Genomic DNA, 17,509 nt, shown 5'->3' with positions numbered 1-17,509 from the left:
CATTTAAATCAGTTCAGTAGTTTTGGCGTGAAAGCGAGACAGACAGACAGACAGACAGACAGACAGACAGAGTTACTTTCGCATTTATAATATTAGTAAGGATATATAACTCAAAGGTGACTGACATAGTGATCTATCATACACAAGAAAACTGGACGGATCGGGCTGAAATTTGGCATGCAGGTAGATGTTATGACGTAGGCATCCGCTAAGAAAGGATTTTGATTAATTCTACCCCCAAGGGGATAAAATAGGAGATGAAAGTTTGTATGAAACTTTGTCAATTTTAAACCGATCGGGCTGAGACTTTGCATGCATAAAGCTACTATGTGGTAGGCATCCCCTAAGAAAGAATTTTGATAAATTCCACCCCTAAGGGGATTAATTAAGCTAGTTATACATATAAACCTTCCTCTAGAATCACTCTATCTATTAAAAACGTTTCAAAAACCGTTGTCTAGGTTGTAAAAATTTAAGCATACATAAAGATGGATAGACAGCGACAGCGACTTTGTTTTATAATAGTATAAATATATATAAATGTATAATGATTATAATATGAATAATAATCTAGGAGTTTTGCACGTTCCTGCTTATCGTACGAGCTTCGTCTCTAAATCTTTCAGGCTTCAGGCTATTAAACTCTGTAATACTTTGCCCCTTGACATTACATCTAGTACTACCAAAATTACCTTCAAATCCAAACTACGAAAACATTTTTTCCAACGACTTTTGTAATAATACATTAATATAGTGTTAAATTATCTCGCGCTTTCACTGTTGATTTGTCTTGATTGATTGTTTCATTGTTGATTTGTATTTATGTAGTATATATGTATGTATAAATTTTATATGTATATTATTATGTGCATAAATGTATTTATATATTCTTATTTAAGTATGTATGTAGTTGGATATATATAATTCAATTTATGAATTTTATTATAATTGTCTCTACTTCCTTTTATTATTTATTTCATGTTATTATTTACTTAAATACACCGCCCACTAATCTCTGTTTGCCCTATGGTGGACTGGGAGAAAATGCCTTATGGTGTTAAGTCCGCCATAAACACCTTTTTTTTTATATTTGTGCGCATTAAGTTTTAATGAAAAATTAAAAAATAAATATTAGTATATGGACTTTATAATTTTGTTAAATACAGAATTACAGCTTTATTGGACATAAAGCTGTAATTCTGGTGAAAATTAGGAGAGATTTCATTACATAATAAGAAAATTATAGGTGCGTGACGCGGTGGACTGTGTCAGCAAACTGGCTCGCGAGTTAATTTCTCCTAAACGTCGTGTGAAAGGTAATCACTGTTATCACTACACATACCTGTACAGTGTAGTTGTGGACACGGCGGGGCCAATTACAGGTAGGTAACCACCACTCTCGTGAGATGCGTGACAGTTCAACTATTTAGAATTTCTTAGAATGAAAACTAGAACGAATATAGTTGTTACGCATAATAGACAACACGTGATATAATATAGAAAAAATAGCTGTACCCGCGACTACGTCAGCGTGGAATTTAACTTTATTTTTTCTAAAATAGAATAGCCTGAGTTACTCCTTATTACATCAGCTACCTGCCAAAATGTCCCGTCAAAATCGGTCCAGCCATTTCAGAGATTAGACGGAACAAACAGACCGACAGACAAAAAACGTAAAAAATGTTATTTTAGTGGAAGTGCCGTATTTACATTCATGTGCACGTAGTAAAAAAACGGTTATTTCAATATTACAAACAGACACTCCGATTTTATTTATAGATAAATCTATAATTCATTCTAATTTATGGAAACTAGCATGGTTAGTTTTAACTGACGTTTCTCTGTTCGGTAGATCTTTGTAACGGAATCCATATACATGAACCTTACTGCGCCATCGAAGTAGAGAAAACTAGTTACTGAGTTTGCCCCAAAGATGTAATTTCGATGGCAAGGCGTCCCTTTGCAGTGAAGTTGCAAAAAATCTGCAGTTTCTGCCAAACTGAAGAGGAAACGCCACTACACATCCTATGTGGTTGTAGCCCACTCATGCATAAACGAAATATCTCCTTTCGAAAGTTTTCCCGAGGAGATAAAAACCATCGCTCCTAAGAATATCCTTCAATTCTTGTCCCTGACGGGTTCGCTACCTAGCGAACTCTGAAAAAGTGCGAACAAGAGATCTATGTAGGTCGCAGTGCTACAGGCGTCTTTTGGTTCTTTGGTGAGGTATTTACTACGATTTGTTACCTATGTGACATACTTCCGTAAAATTAAGTATTCCAAGAATTTATGTTAATTTGTATTGTGGTAAGGAAGAGTGTACTAAATTAAACTTGTGACCTCTTCTCATGATGCGTTTATTGTAACAACTTAACAATTGCAATTTGATTTAGTTTTTTTACTCATGTTAATAATATAAATGAGGTAGTGTATCTGTCTGTTTGTTATCTTAATGACTAAAAAGCTAGAGAAGCAATTTTTTTTAACTCGAAGGTTATATGGCGGGTGGTCGGCCGGGTCATTGGGCTGCCTAAAATATAGCCAAGCGTAGTGATGGCTGGCTCATACGTCATACTCGTGAACGAGTGCTGCTTATAGGTACTGGTGAGCTCTAATAACTATGACTGATTTAATCTAATAAATTAGTTGGTAGTTAGTATTTACACGTTTCGACTTAAAATTGCAAAGTTACAACGATTATTTAATGGAGCAACACGCAAGTTTCTTTTGATGAATAACTTTACGGAAAACTTAATAAAAAATGTTGACTATTACTAAATATATAAATTGAGTTTATTTGAATAAAGTATTTTGAATTGTAAAGGATATACATTCTATCTAATAATTTAAAAATAGCAATGTCGTAGTACGTAGAAGGAATGAGTAATGCTAGTAACGTTATATAAACCATCAACTCACCCCTCACCCCTACAGTATGCCTATTTCCGTCTGTTTCTTTGCTCAACGAATCGATTTAACGATGCAGCGAGGAAATGCACTTTATTTACCGTCTACCGTCGCACCCGGCTGCCATGTTTTATTCCACCACCTGCAGGTTTTCCCGAGTTGTGTAAACAGCAGTTAAGTCTTCTTGTTTAATGTTCTCTACAATTTGTACGTTTCTTTTTATTCTAGTATTACTTGTGTAATGTTTACACATAGGTTTTTATTAATACTAACGGCCCGGCTCCGCACGGGTGTACATGTATTTTATATATATAAACCTTCATCTTGAGTCAATCTATCTATTAAATAAAAGCTTCAAAATCTGTTACGTAGTTCTCAAGGTTTAAATGGGGACAGACGGAGACAGCGACTTTGTTTTATACTATTTATTAATGATTAGATATAAACACCTATATAAGTAAACATTATTAACAAACTGACTTTATATAGTTAAGTTTTATGTCAGTTCTTCTAAATTGAATATTTACACTGAACTGAGACCAAGAAAATTCTGATTTATACAATGATGTGACCAGTTGTGGCTCAATATATAAAAATAAGTCCACAAATACGTGAGTAATATTCGCGAAGAAATGGTGATACTAGTTGACGAGAAAGGGATGAAACGATTAAAAAAAGGGTTTTAAACAAATAAAAAAAAGACATCATGGTTTAATTCAAAACTTACAGCAGATAATAAAAAATAAAGAGGATCTGTTTTGTGTAGAATTTTTTTCTCTACGACTTTCATTTAAAACATTTTTTTCGTACGTTACCGTTGTCGATTTATTTTGAACTAACGCGATTTTCAACCATTTTTTTAAATTTTTACTACACTTGCCCATCAACTTGTATCAAAATTTCTTTCTGAATATTATTATTCATGTATTCGCGGACTTATTTTTCTATATTGCGCCAAAACTGGTCACGTTATAGTTTAAATCAAAATTATCTTGCACTGTGAATGGAATGGAAAAAAATATTACAAAAGTCTTTACGTGTATAAGCGGCTAAACTGTAATATATGAATAAATTATTTTTTATTTGAATTGAATTTAAAAAATGTATTTAATAATAATAATAATAATCTCAGGACAATTCACACAGCGCCATCTAGACTCAAGTTAAGCTAGCTAAAGCTTGTGTTATGGGTACTAGACAAATACATAGATATTTTTTTCGTAAATACACACATATTATACATAGAAAACACCCAGACAGATACAAATATTAATATACTCATGACTACAAATGTTTGTTCTGTGCGAGGGATGGAACCCGCGACCATCGAAAGTAAAGCGGTGTGCTAGACAACTAGACGTCGTCAAAAATCTATTAAAATTAATAGATTAAGAATATACGTGTAATTGTTTTAGCGTGATTCAAGATTATAAAGTTTGTGTTGAGAATCTTGTATCGGCTGCTATTTTTAAAGTCTATTTATGCAACAGTTTTACCCGCTAAAGTCGATCCAGTAGTTTCTTATGACGCATTCTACAGTTGGCGTTGGCACGTCGTCGTATTACTAGCCTATAACTAGTAGTTACTCATGGCTTCATCTGCTTTTTGAAAAGATAGTTCCGGTCCATTTTTGTGTGCTGCGTTTTTTGTCAGTTCTTCTCATTCCGAACTGACGGTAGATTTGACATATCATAAGAGTCTGTAACCTACATGAATAAAGATATTTTGAATTTTAATTTGAATTCAGTCTACAGTCGTGTCAAATTTCAGTAAAATCTATTCAGCCGTTTATTCGTAAAAGATGACAAATAGGCATATACGAGTAAACATATATATTTTGTATTTATAGAAATTGCTTACATCGATAAGACCACCTTTTGTTGTTAATTTTCTATTTACCGTTTTTTCTTACCGTATGTCTTCTAATTTTATTCGGCAAACGTTGTTTTGCATTAAACTAAAAAAAAAAATTTAGGGGTGGACTACCCCTAACATTTAGGGGGATTAAAAATAGATGTTGGCCGATTCTCAGACCTACTCAATACGCTCACAAAATTTCATGAGAATTGGTCAAGCCGTTTCGGAGGAGTATGGGAACGAAAACTGTGACACGAGAATTTTATATATAAGATTATAATTTATTTATTGCTGTAGCTGTTATTATTACGGATCCGGATGTATGGATACAAAAGTTTAACAACCTTCGCTGCCAATTGTGGATGTTATTTAAATCTTGTAATATCGTAGGAAGCTATATTATATTATTTAAGTAGATGCGCCATTTCCATGCGCGCTACATTATAATACGAAGTAAAAATTAATTACCAGCTACTGAACTCATTATATATACAGCTAGCTCTGCCCGCGGAATCACCCTTCTTAAAATTCAATGAATAACTACGCTGTGTTATTCTGATGCATAAGCTATATAACTGTAAAGTTTCATTCAAATCTGTTGAGTAGTTTTTGCGTGAAAGAGTAACAAACATCCATACTCACAAACTATCGCATTTATAGTATTATTACTAGCAGTACCCGCGACTACGTCCACGTAGAACTTAACTTTATTTTTCTAAAATAACATATTTTTTCTAAAATAGAAGCAGCCAATAAAAGTCCCGTCAAAATCGGTCCAGCCATTTTAGAGATTAGCCGGAATAAACAGACAGATAGACAAAAATTGTAAAAAATGTTATTTTGGTGTATGTACCGTATTTATTATCATATATCGTGTAGTAAAAAACGGTTATTTCAATATTACAAACAGACAGTCCAATTTTATTTATATGTATAGATTAGGATGATAATTTTTTAAGCATTAATATGACCGACGCTGTGTTTCTATTAAATAGTAATGGTAGTGAGTGAGTGTGGACTTGACAGCATTCAGCAATGGCGGCCAACGGGTGTGCTCACAAGGTCGCTACCTACCTACCTACCTACCTACCACTGCCTGCGATGCGACTACCTACACTCTGGAATTATGACAATAATAGCAGAAGAGCAATAATTATAATGAAAACAGACAAAATTAGGCGAGTAGAAGTTTTAATAATAATAAATATCTGCATTAGGTTTACATAACGAAGGCTTAAATTTTCCATGTAACTTTAGTCAGCTAACTTCGGGTTAGCTAGCTTCGCGTTAGCTAGCTTGGGGTCAGGTAGCTACGCGTTAGCTAATTTCGGGCCAGCTAACTTGGCATGACCTAGCTTCGGGTCAGCTAGCTCGGCTCAGCTAGCTTCGCGTTAGCTAGCTTCGGGTCAGGTAGCTATGCGTTAGTTAATTTCGGGCCAGCTAACTTGGCATGACCTAGCTTCGGGTCAGCTAGCTCGGCTCAGCTAGCTTCGCGTTAGCTAGCTTCGGGTCAGGTAGCTACGCGTTAGCTAATTTCGGGCCAGCTAACTTGGCATGACCTAGCTTCGGGTCAGCTAGCTCGGCTCAGCTAGCTTCGCGTTAGCTAGCTTCGGGTCAGGTAGCTATGCGTTAGTTAATTTCGGGCCAGCTAACTTGGCATGACCTAGCTTCGGGTCAGCTAGCTCGGCTCAGCTAGCTTCGCGTTAGCTAGCTTCGGGTCAGGTAGCTATGCGTTAGTTAATTTCGGGCCAGCTAACTTGGCATGACCTAGCTTCGGGTCAGCTAGCTCGGCTCAGCTAGCTTCGGCTCAGCTAGCTTCGCGTTAGCTAGCTTCGGGTCAGGTAGCTATGCGTTAGCTAATTTCGGGTCAGCTAACTTGGCATGAGCTAGCTTCGGGTCAGCTAGCTCGGCTCAGCTAGCTTCGCGTTAGCTAGCTTTGGGTAAGGTAGCTTCGCGTTAGCCGTTTCGCGGTACCTAGCTTCCCGTTACCTAGCTTCGCGTTAGCTAGCTTCGGGTCAGCTAACTTGGCATGAGCTAGCTTCGGCTCAGCTAGCTTCGCGTTAGCCGGCTTCGCGTTAGATTATATTCTATATTTATAAAACTACACGAGGAGTCTCATATCTCTTTTCTATAATTACTACTGTAAGTATCCTTCAATATTTCCGCGTAACACAAGGTCAAATTATATTTTACTGTTCAATTTAGAATATAGTCTATGTATGTACTGCAAAAACCGCATAAATCAATCATCCTGCTTTATATGGCACAAATAGTTCATAACTCCGAGTTACGCAATTTAATAGAATTAGGCTTAAGTTTAATAGAAAAAACTAAAATAAAACTATCTTACATTTTCACAAATAGTACAAGACCTACTATAATAATTTCTATACAAATATTCGTAAACTATGACTGTATTTACAAGGATAAACTAGCTCAGAATTATTGGAATTGATTTTTATTATTATATATTATTCACTAGCTGTTCCCGTGACTTCGTCCGCGTAGAATTGAACTTTATTTTCAAAAATAAAAGTAGCCTAAGTTACTCCTTATTACTATCTATGTATTTGTATCAGTAAGCTCAACTTGGGTTTAGATGACGCTGTGTGAATTGTCCTGAGATTATTATTATTATTGTAATAAACTCATCATCTTATCCACGCAACTTCGACTGCATCACACTTACTTGACATTGTCCTAGTTAGGTAATATCTTTATCTTAAATTATACCTATATTTTGTTGCATAAGCTATATTACTGTAAAGTTTCATCAAAATCCGTCCAGTAGTTTTAGACTCCCAAACTTTCGACTTTATAATATTAATATAAAATGTTCCAAGTTCACACTATACAGGTTATGTGTTTATGTACTGGTACTTAGAAGGTTGAAGCTGTCCTCAATGCATAACTTGACTAATGGACTAATGTAGAAATATCCTTTAAAAGTTAATGAGTGTAACTTATGAGTTAAATTTAGATTTTGACAATAGGCCATAGTATCACTAGAGTAAACTATCGGATATGTTTCTGATTTACATTTCCAGTTTCATTAATGATGCAACAATACAACATGTTAATTTTTATTAACACGAATAGTGTTCAAGTTATATGAACTGTATGGATTTTTAATTTTTTTAAAATAACATACATATAGGCACGTTGCTTCGCACGGGTATAATCAATTTCTATAGTGTGTACCTAAAAATGTTATATAATTATGAAATGACAAATGTTCAAAGATGAATCAGGAACACTAATTCGTATAATTTATGTAAATTTTAATACTGGTAAGAAATTGAATTTAATAATTATATAGTATAAAACAAAATCCCTGTCGCTGACTGTCCCTATAAATCTTTAAAACAACGCAACGGATTTTAAATAGTTTTTTTATAGATAGAGTGGTTCTAGAGGAAGGTCTATATATATATATATATATATATATAGATAGATAGATATATCGTTTATTTGTTTGTTACTAGTCACACACATAACATGTTCATAAGAATATAAAATACATAATATAACATAAGATTTATAAAATTGTGTTATTATGTGTGATCTGTAGCAATACACAAAGATCGAAGCTCAGCATGGAACATTGTTCAGGGAACAAAACACTGATTTTCAGCTTCAACCCATTTGAGGGAAATGGTGTTTACTCAGACGTTCGTTTTTATTATTCAGAAATCAGTCCTTTAATTGATAATCTCCACTTATATTGAAACGCTCATTGCGAATGAATATTTAATTTCGCTGAGATTATCCTATTTCACTTGGTTTTACTTTTTACAAGAATCATCTCACTAAATTTAATGGTTACTTTGACTAAAGATTAAAATCCTATACTTTTTTAAAGGTTTTAATGGAACTTAAACCTGTTTAGATACTTTCAGTAAAACAAAGTTCTTATCAGATATAAATTCAATTATCTCAATGTCTGGTAACTACAAACATATTACCTCTTCCTCTTAGTATATTTTTTACCTGTTTCATTTAGAACCTATGTAATGTTTTGAACAATAAAAATTAATATAATTTTTATGAGCATAGAGATCAATACTGTAGTATGGGATAGGTATACTATTGACATCACCCTGTTTTGTGTGATCTTTTTATAATATTGATGACAGATATAAGTAAATAGTAAAAAAAAAGTCAATAAAAATATGAGTACGAAGACAAGTGGCAACCGAAAAGCGAATCAATAGTAATCGCACATCATCATCATCATCATCATCGCAGCCCGGAAGACGTCCACTGCTGGACATAGGCCTCCCCCAAAGATCTCCACGACGATCGGTCCTGCGCTGCTCGCATCCAATGCCTTCCAGCGATCTTGACCAGATCGTCGGTCCACCTTGCTGGAGGGCTTCCCACGCTGCGTCTTCCGGTCCGTGGTCGCCACTCGAGGACTTTACTGCCCCAACGGCCATCTGTCCTACGAGCTATGTGCCCTGCCCATTGCCACTTCAAAGTCGCAATTCTTCGGGCTATGTCGGTCACTCTGGTTCTTCTGCGGATCTCGTAATCGCACTCTTGTGATAATATAAGACAGCAACGTGAGGTGACTGGGTGTGACACACACAGTCACCTCACAGTCCACACCACCACACCGTATACCACGTGGGTAGTAGCTATCAATTTATTACACCGATAGATTCGTTTGCCCTCAGAATTTTTATTTTTCGGACTACTCTAATGCTGTTGGCCGCAGCTGGCCTTTACAGCTTCACCGGACATTAGGGGGCGAGTGCAGATGGCACTCCAAACCAAAGGAAGGACTTATGGAGCGGCTGAAGGCCAACTCCTGCCTGACGGATACGACTTTACTCTGAGGGCACCACTAGGGGTTCGAACCTCGGCTCAGGCCGTCGTAATATCGATCCCCGTTTGAATTGGACGGGGGATCGATCGGAGGGGTCCCTCAGAGTGTAAAACACAACACGCCTTGCAAAACTTCAAATAATGGAGAAAATCCGACCACATTTCTTTAAATTTCCTCTAAAAATATACATTTGATTGACATCTATACAGATATATAAATAAAATTGGAGTGTCTGTTTGTAATATTGAAATAACCGTCTTTTACTACATGCATATGAATGTACCATACACCAAAATAACATTTTTTGCAATTTTTGACTGACTGTTTGTTCCGGCTAATATCTGAAACGGCTGGACCGATTTTGACGGGACTTTTATTGGCAGGTAGCTGATGTAATAAATAGTAACTTAGGCTACTTTTATTTTAGAGAAATAAAGAAAATAGGAAATAAAGTTAAATTCCACGCGAAGATGCGGCTACAGCTATCACTAATATAAATATTGAATTATTTATGGAATATAACTGTTTAGTGCCATATTGACAACCGTAGACAACAGTTAGTAGATTTCATGGTCTAGGTCGCCATGGTAGGTTCTTAAAATATATTACCACAGATAACATAATATTACATGTACTACTCAGATTTATTTTTTCTGATCTCCAATTTAATATTTTTTCCAAATAACAATTTAAATTGAATTTACATTTTACCAAGCTTAAGCATTTTGAATTGGAATGAAAGTAAATATTTCATTAGCGGTAACTTTTTACTAGATAATGTCTTTTTTCACACTTTTAATTTACATTTATGTGAACTATTTCAAAAATATCTTTATTCATGTAGGTCTACTACGAACACATATGATATGGCAAATCTACCGTCAGTTCGGAATGATTTCGAGATGAGAAGAACTGACAAGAAACTCAGCTCGTATAATAAATGTTGTACATGTTTACAATAATTAATAAATTCAATTAAATTCAAAATTTGGAGAGTAGAGCGATGCAAGCATATGCTATTGCAAAAATAAAAAATTTAATCAGTGTTGGTAACCTGAACAGACTAATACCCACAGCAGTACCCGTTCACGAGTATGACATGAACATAATAGAAATGCGTTGCATATGATATGTATTAAATAAGAATAATATTATAATTTCAAGTTCGTAACAGACATGGAGTGCGTGCGTGGCTGTACTGTGAATACATTTGCCATGTTGTAACACCTCACGTGCACTCCATTATCACCCCAGTGCACTAAATAATAAGAGCTATATTGTTAGTAAACGGTCATAATAGAGATAAGTAGTTAGAACTTGATCAAGGCTAGTCAACTAACAGAGGAGTAAAAAGTTGGTCATGGCCCTCGATTTGATGTAGTCAAATACAATTTGGACGTATAAAGTTACTTAAAGAATATTATTATTGCCTTAGAAAATCAATGAACACTAATCTATATATATAGGTTTATAAAATTTAACTTATAATTTGTTTAATAGGATTAAACAGAGACTTAAATTTATAGAATAGAAATATCTAGAGCTATGTGTATGTACTCGTATGAACGTATCTGTAATAAAGAAAGAAAGAAAAGAAAAGAAAAGAAAGAAAATTGGTAATAACAGTATGTATATATATATTGGTTATTTATATTTAAAATATAGTATATATATAAAAGTAGCCTAAGTTACTCCTCATTACATCAGCTACCTGCCAATAAAAGTCCCGTCAAAATAGGTGCAACCATTTCAGAGATTAGCCGGTACAATCAGACAGACAGACAAAAAATTATAAAAAATGTTATTTTGGTGTATGTACGGTATTTATATTCATATGCATGTAGTAAAAACGGTTTTTCAACATTACAAACCGACACTCCAATTTTATTTATATGTATAGATATAGAGCAATTTCATTTGCGTATCTAGAACTTTCAACTGAGGAATGCACCGCACTAGTAAATAGTTTGCAGTAAAATGAATTGCCGACAGAGTGGTGACAACTTACAAACTATTAATTGATTTAAATCAACTTCACCATACACACATTGATAAGAACTTTGTTATTTGATTGTAATAAACTTATTACGCACTATAACTACGAGTATAATGCAATTATTATTTTATATTATCCGTGCTATAAACGCGTATTATGTATGCAGAAAACAACAGATTTTGTTACTAATTAGACTATTTGATTTTTCTATAGTATATGCTGGTGGTCACTCTATTCTCCCAAATATGAATTTAAATGACTCTGTATTATTGTAAACATGTACAATATTTATTTGATAAGAATACGAGCTGAGTTTCTTGTCAGTTCTTCTCATCTCGAAACCATTCCGAACAGACGGTAGATTTGACATATCACAAAAGTTGGTAATAGACCTACATGAATAAAGAATAAAAAAACAATAATATAAGTATAAAATATATATATTTGAAAAATGACGTCACTATTTTGAAAGGCAACTAAGGCGATATATTACGTATTACGTTAATATAATCTACAAAACTGACAGTTATAAACGCCTGAGCAAAGCAGCGGCAAATAACTAGTTATTCATAGACTATAAAATATAATAACCATACCAGAACCTGAAATAGGCACTACAAGGTGCAGATATTTTGATTTAATTTCTCTCAATTTGTTATAATGAATGTCATTGAAAGTTATCAATTGTTGTGTATGGCAATTTGGCAACTTGCGTAGATATCGGCAATGTAATTATGTTCTCCGACCGGTTTCTTAATTATTACTGTTATTAATTAATTTACATTTCCAAGTATTATACGGACACTGTCTGATATCATACGGACGATAAACAACAGTTTATAGGATGGTCAGGTACTCGTAAGTAGTAGAAAGTAAATTAGTAGAAAATCACTCAATTGTAATTATACACAAAGTTATATAAATTTTCAAACTTCATGTCCAATTTTAACCATTCATGTAGGTGGATACTTATAAAAAAGGCCATGACACACCGGCCCACTTCGTACTTGTACCTTGAGAACCTTACTTCCATATTTAATAGCTAAACACCTGAATTGATGCCGCGGAATTCTTCTAAGGGTTCTGTACTAAAACTTTCTATATTTCTTACTAACGAAAGAATTCAAAACATAAAAAATGACAATTTCTATAAGAACATAAAGATCAATCGGAGTAATAAAAAGTAAACTAAAACGATTATCTTATGCCTATTTTTATATATATAACACAGGGGACAAACGAGCATGTGGCTCACCTAATGGTAAGTGATTACGGCCGCCCATGAATACCAGGGGAATTGCAAGTACGTTATCGGCCTTTTAAAAAGGAATAAGCTCTTATCTTGAAGGTTTCAATATTCGTTTCGATTCGGAAATACCATTGCTGGAAGGTGGTTCCACAATGTGGTTGTGCGTGGCAAAAAGTTTCTAGAAAACCGCACTGTGGAGGACCGCCATCCATCCAGATCAGGATGGTATTTTAGTTCCTGGCGGGTGGTACGGTGGTGAAACTCAACAGCTGGTAATTACAAATAGAATAGCTAACAATCTAATAACCCATTTACATAGAAAGCGGCGACTGGCGCCTCTTGACATAAAAGGACGTGGACGTTAATAATGCATTGTGACATGCGTGGGATTTCTCATATGTCGCCATTTCTGAGTACTGTCTAAGGATTATATTATAAAGCAATACTCTACCGCCCAGTAGTTAACATTATTTATTAATATCAGTTACAGCGTCAGTTATTATATCGCTTACCTGTGCTATATTTTTTTATAAACTCTCTTTGTTCTATTCATAGTAATAAATTATAATAACTGGCGGTGCAATGTTTCAATTTAATATTTAAACACAATAATTGCTAAGAAAAAATATATTTAGTTTCTTTATATATTGACACTATTTTTCAAAATTACAAATCTATAAATACAGAAACTATATATATTTTTTTCAACCCGTCTTTCTTTAACTTGCTTGCTCATTGCAGTTCTAAATCTACTAATGGTTTTTTTTGTTTAGCTTAAACCAAAGCTAAACAAAAAAAACCATTAGTAGATTTAGAACTGACCATATAATGATTTGTATTAAAAAGGAACAAAAACAAAAATAAATATTATATATAGAAAAAATAACACAAATATTTTATAATAATGATATAGTTTTTCATCATTAACGTATCCAAACGTGACATTACTAATCTATATATATAAATAAAACTGGAGTGTCTGTTTGTAATATTGAAATAACCGTTTTTTACTACATGCATATGAATATAAATACGGTACATACACCAAAATATCATTTTTTACCATTTTTGTCTGTCTGTCGGTCTGTTTGTTCCGGCTAATCTCGGAAATGGCTGGACCGATTTTAACGGGACTTTTTTGGCAGGTAGCTGATGTAATAAGCAGTAACTTTTATTACTTATAATTTGAAAAATTCTTTTATTTTAGAAAAATAAAGTTAAATTCCACGCGGACGTACCACAATATAGCGTTATTAATTAATTAACCAACCCCCTTGATAGTTAAAACGGTAAACAGGTATGTACACAGGTAGGTGTTAACTTAAAATAATTTCAGTAATGTTCAGGAGCAATGCACAAATATAAAAAGTTTCAGTTAGAAGGAAGAAAATTAAGGAAGATAAATAAAAATTGTAAACCGTCTGAAGAAATCAATATGAGTATTATATTTAATAACTAGCTACTCGCCTCGGCTTCGCTCGGGTGTACATGTATTATATATACAAATCTTCCTCTAGAATCACTCTATCTATTAAAAGAAACCGCTTCAAAATCCGTTGCGTAGTTTTAAAGATTTAAGCATACATAGGGACAGACAGCGACAGCGAGTTTATTTTATACTATGTAATGATAAAATGTCTATGGATCTTATTCAGATGGACGGGACTTGTTAACTTCTATCTTAAAAAAAAACTACCAGCGTCGAATTTTTTTTTAAATGTGCTAACATAACCTATCTCTGATGATATTGAAAAATTAAAAATATATATTTATAGACTACGTATTGCCGCTATAATAGAAGAATATTAGATCGATAAGAGTCGTGGTAAATAGCTACGAGTAGCTCTGTCGTCAACTAGTTTCACTTATATAAATATATCTGAGTTGACATTAATACTGCTCATGACATCATTTACTTGGTACGAGCGACGTGGGGTACTGTCTTGAAAATAGTTGATAACACAGAAATTTACAATTTGTTTAGTTCATAAAAACATGACTGACAAGGCATCTCGCGTGCGAGGTTGGGACCAGATTTTATTAATCATGGCTATATAATTTATAAAATACGTAGAAAAATAAACAATATTAAACTTTATTACTCACTAGCTGGAATTAACTTTATTTTAAGTTACTAAGTTACTCCTTATTACATCAGCTACCTGCCAAAAAATGTCCCGTCAAAATCGGTCCATCCATTACAGAGATTAGCTGGAACAAACAGACAGACAGACAGACTGACAAAAATAAAAAATGATTTTTTGGTGTATGGTACGTATTTATATGCATATGCATATAGTAAAAAACGCTTATTTCAATATTACAGACAGACACTACAATTTTATTTATATGTATAGATATCAAATCTAAAAGGCCTCCTGTTAATACTAACGCTACGAGATTTGTCATTGGAATTTCCACTGTAACTTATTACGAGTTAAAAGTCAATTGTGGTTTTAATTACGAAATGTTAGGTACATAGACGTACATTTTAATAATAAATATGGACAGTCATGTTAAGTTTGTAATTTTGTGACTGTGAAAAATTGCATTAATTTGTTGACTTTATAAAACTATGTTAGTGTGTATGGTATACCTGATTCTCTCTTACTTGCACTTAAAAATATTAACAATGCCTAAAAGAACTAAAAGTGGTAGGTACTACAATATACACTAACCCAACGTTACACAAACCTAACAGGGCTCGAATCCGTCCCAGGAGTTCACAATCATTATTGTTCTTACAGTACAATACAAAAACTACAAATATTACAATATATCTTCAATATAACTCATTATTTAAAAGAGCAACACGCAAGTTTCTTGCTCGTTCTTCTTGTGATGAGACAGCTTTCCGAACGAGCGGTAGATTAAAAAAAATGTAATGACTATTCAAAAGAGCTTCAATGTAAGTTTATTTGAATAAATTATTTTCTATTCTATTCTATTCTATTCAGGTTCAGTTATGAGGTTGCCTAAAGTTAACCATTTAAAATCGGGTCGCATATTCAATCAGTTTGAATTCAGATTATGGATTAGAAGAATGTAATTTTGCAATAGAGGTGTGCCGTGGTAGTAATAACAGTAGTGCTGTACTTGAAGGTTGGTAAGATAAGAGCTGCACACGTGGTTGGTGACCAAGATCATCAGAGTGTTATCATCACAAGCACAGTACTTTTTTATATTGGTATATATTATAGGTATATATAGCTATAGGAGAACTTTAACAACGTCATGTGTGACGCTCAGACTAGAAGCTTGAGTTTTATTTGTGAGTAAATACTTTTTAAAGTGATACTTATATTGCATTAGATGACTTATATTTATTTCTAGTAAGTACAGACTCTACTATGCATTTAATATAATATTCGAAATTTTAACAGAAGTATACATTTTAATCATAATTATCATTAAATTTAAATTAATATCTATATATTTAAGTATATATATATATATATATAAGGCGAACGTTATAGCTATTTTTTTTAACTACTCTAATGCTGTTGGCCGCAGCTGGCCTTTACAGCTTCACCGGACGTTAGCGGGCGAGTGCAGATGGCACTCCAACCCAAGGAAGGACTTATGGAGCGGCTGAAGGCCACCTCCTGCCTGACGGATACTACCTACGACTTTAGTCTGAGGGCACCACTAGGGGTTCGAACCTCGGCTCAGGCCGTCGTAATATCGATCCCCGTTTGAATTTGATGGGGGATCGATCGGAGGGGATACTTGAAGGGAAGAAAGAAGAACCTAAGGGAATTTATCGAATGCACATGAGTAAAGTTAAGTAGTTGTGTATGAAAATTTGTATGAGTTACTGAAATAGAAAGATAGAAAGTCTAATAGGGCATAATGTTCAAATGTAACATCTACTGATTATACGTTATTCATTATATTTATAATCTATATATATAACTCAAAGGTGACTGACATAGTGATCTATCAACGCACAGCCCAAACCACTGGGCGGATCGGGCTGAAATTTGGCATGCAGGTAGATGTTATGACGTAGGCAAGAAAGGATTTTGATAAATTCTACCCCCAAGGGGATAAAAGTTTGTATGAAACTTTGCCAATTTTCAAAAAGAATATTTCTAAAATAAAGGTAGTTTATGTTTCTCTTTATTACATCAGCTACCTGCCACTAAAAGTCCCGTCAAAATCTATCCAGCCATTCAGCCAGCCGGAACAAACGGACAAAAAATGTAGAAAATGTAGTAAAAAACGGTTATTTCAATATTACAAACAGACACTTAAATTTTATTTATAGATATACAAAAAAAAAATCATTGCAATTGCAACATACATAATGAAATATTAGCTACCACAACTTGTACGCAATATAATTTATTACACTCATGTAGTCTGGCATAATTAAAAATTATTGCTTTTCAGGAGTGTATAATAATTTATCTAAAGTGTCTTGAAATTAATGTTGGAGTACAGTTTTTTACCTTAAACACCATTTTATAAGGCCACAAGTAAGCCACTAATTTCCTTTGAGAATTTATCTCCGACAAGTTTCTATATTAAATGTGGTTTATATTTTTTGAATAGTACATAATTTCGTGTAATCGAAGCACTTTATGAGTTGTATTATAATAGAGAACTATTTTATATATGTATATTGAAATAAAAAATTAAATATTCAATATTTTATGCATAAAAC

This window comes from Achroia grisella, unplaced genomic scaffold, assembly GCF_030625045.1.
Source record: "Achroia grisella isolate CSIRO2021 unplaced genomic scaffold, CSIRO_AGI_Agris_v1 utg874, whole genome shotgun sequence".
Taxonomy (NCBI): Eukaryota; Metazoa; Arthropoda; class Insecta; order Lepidoptera; family Pyralidae; genus Achroia; species Achroia grisella.
Note: the sequence above shows the minus strand (reverse complement) of the source record.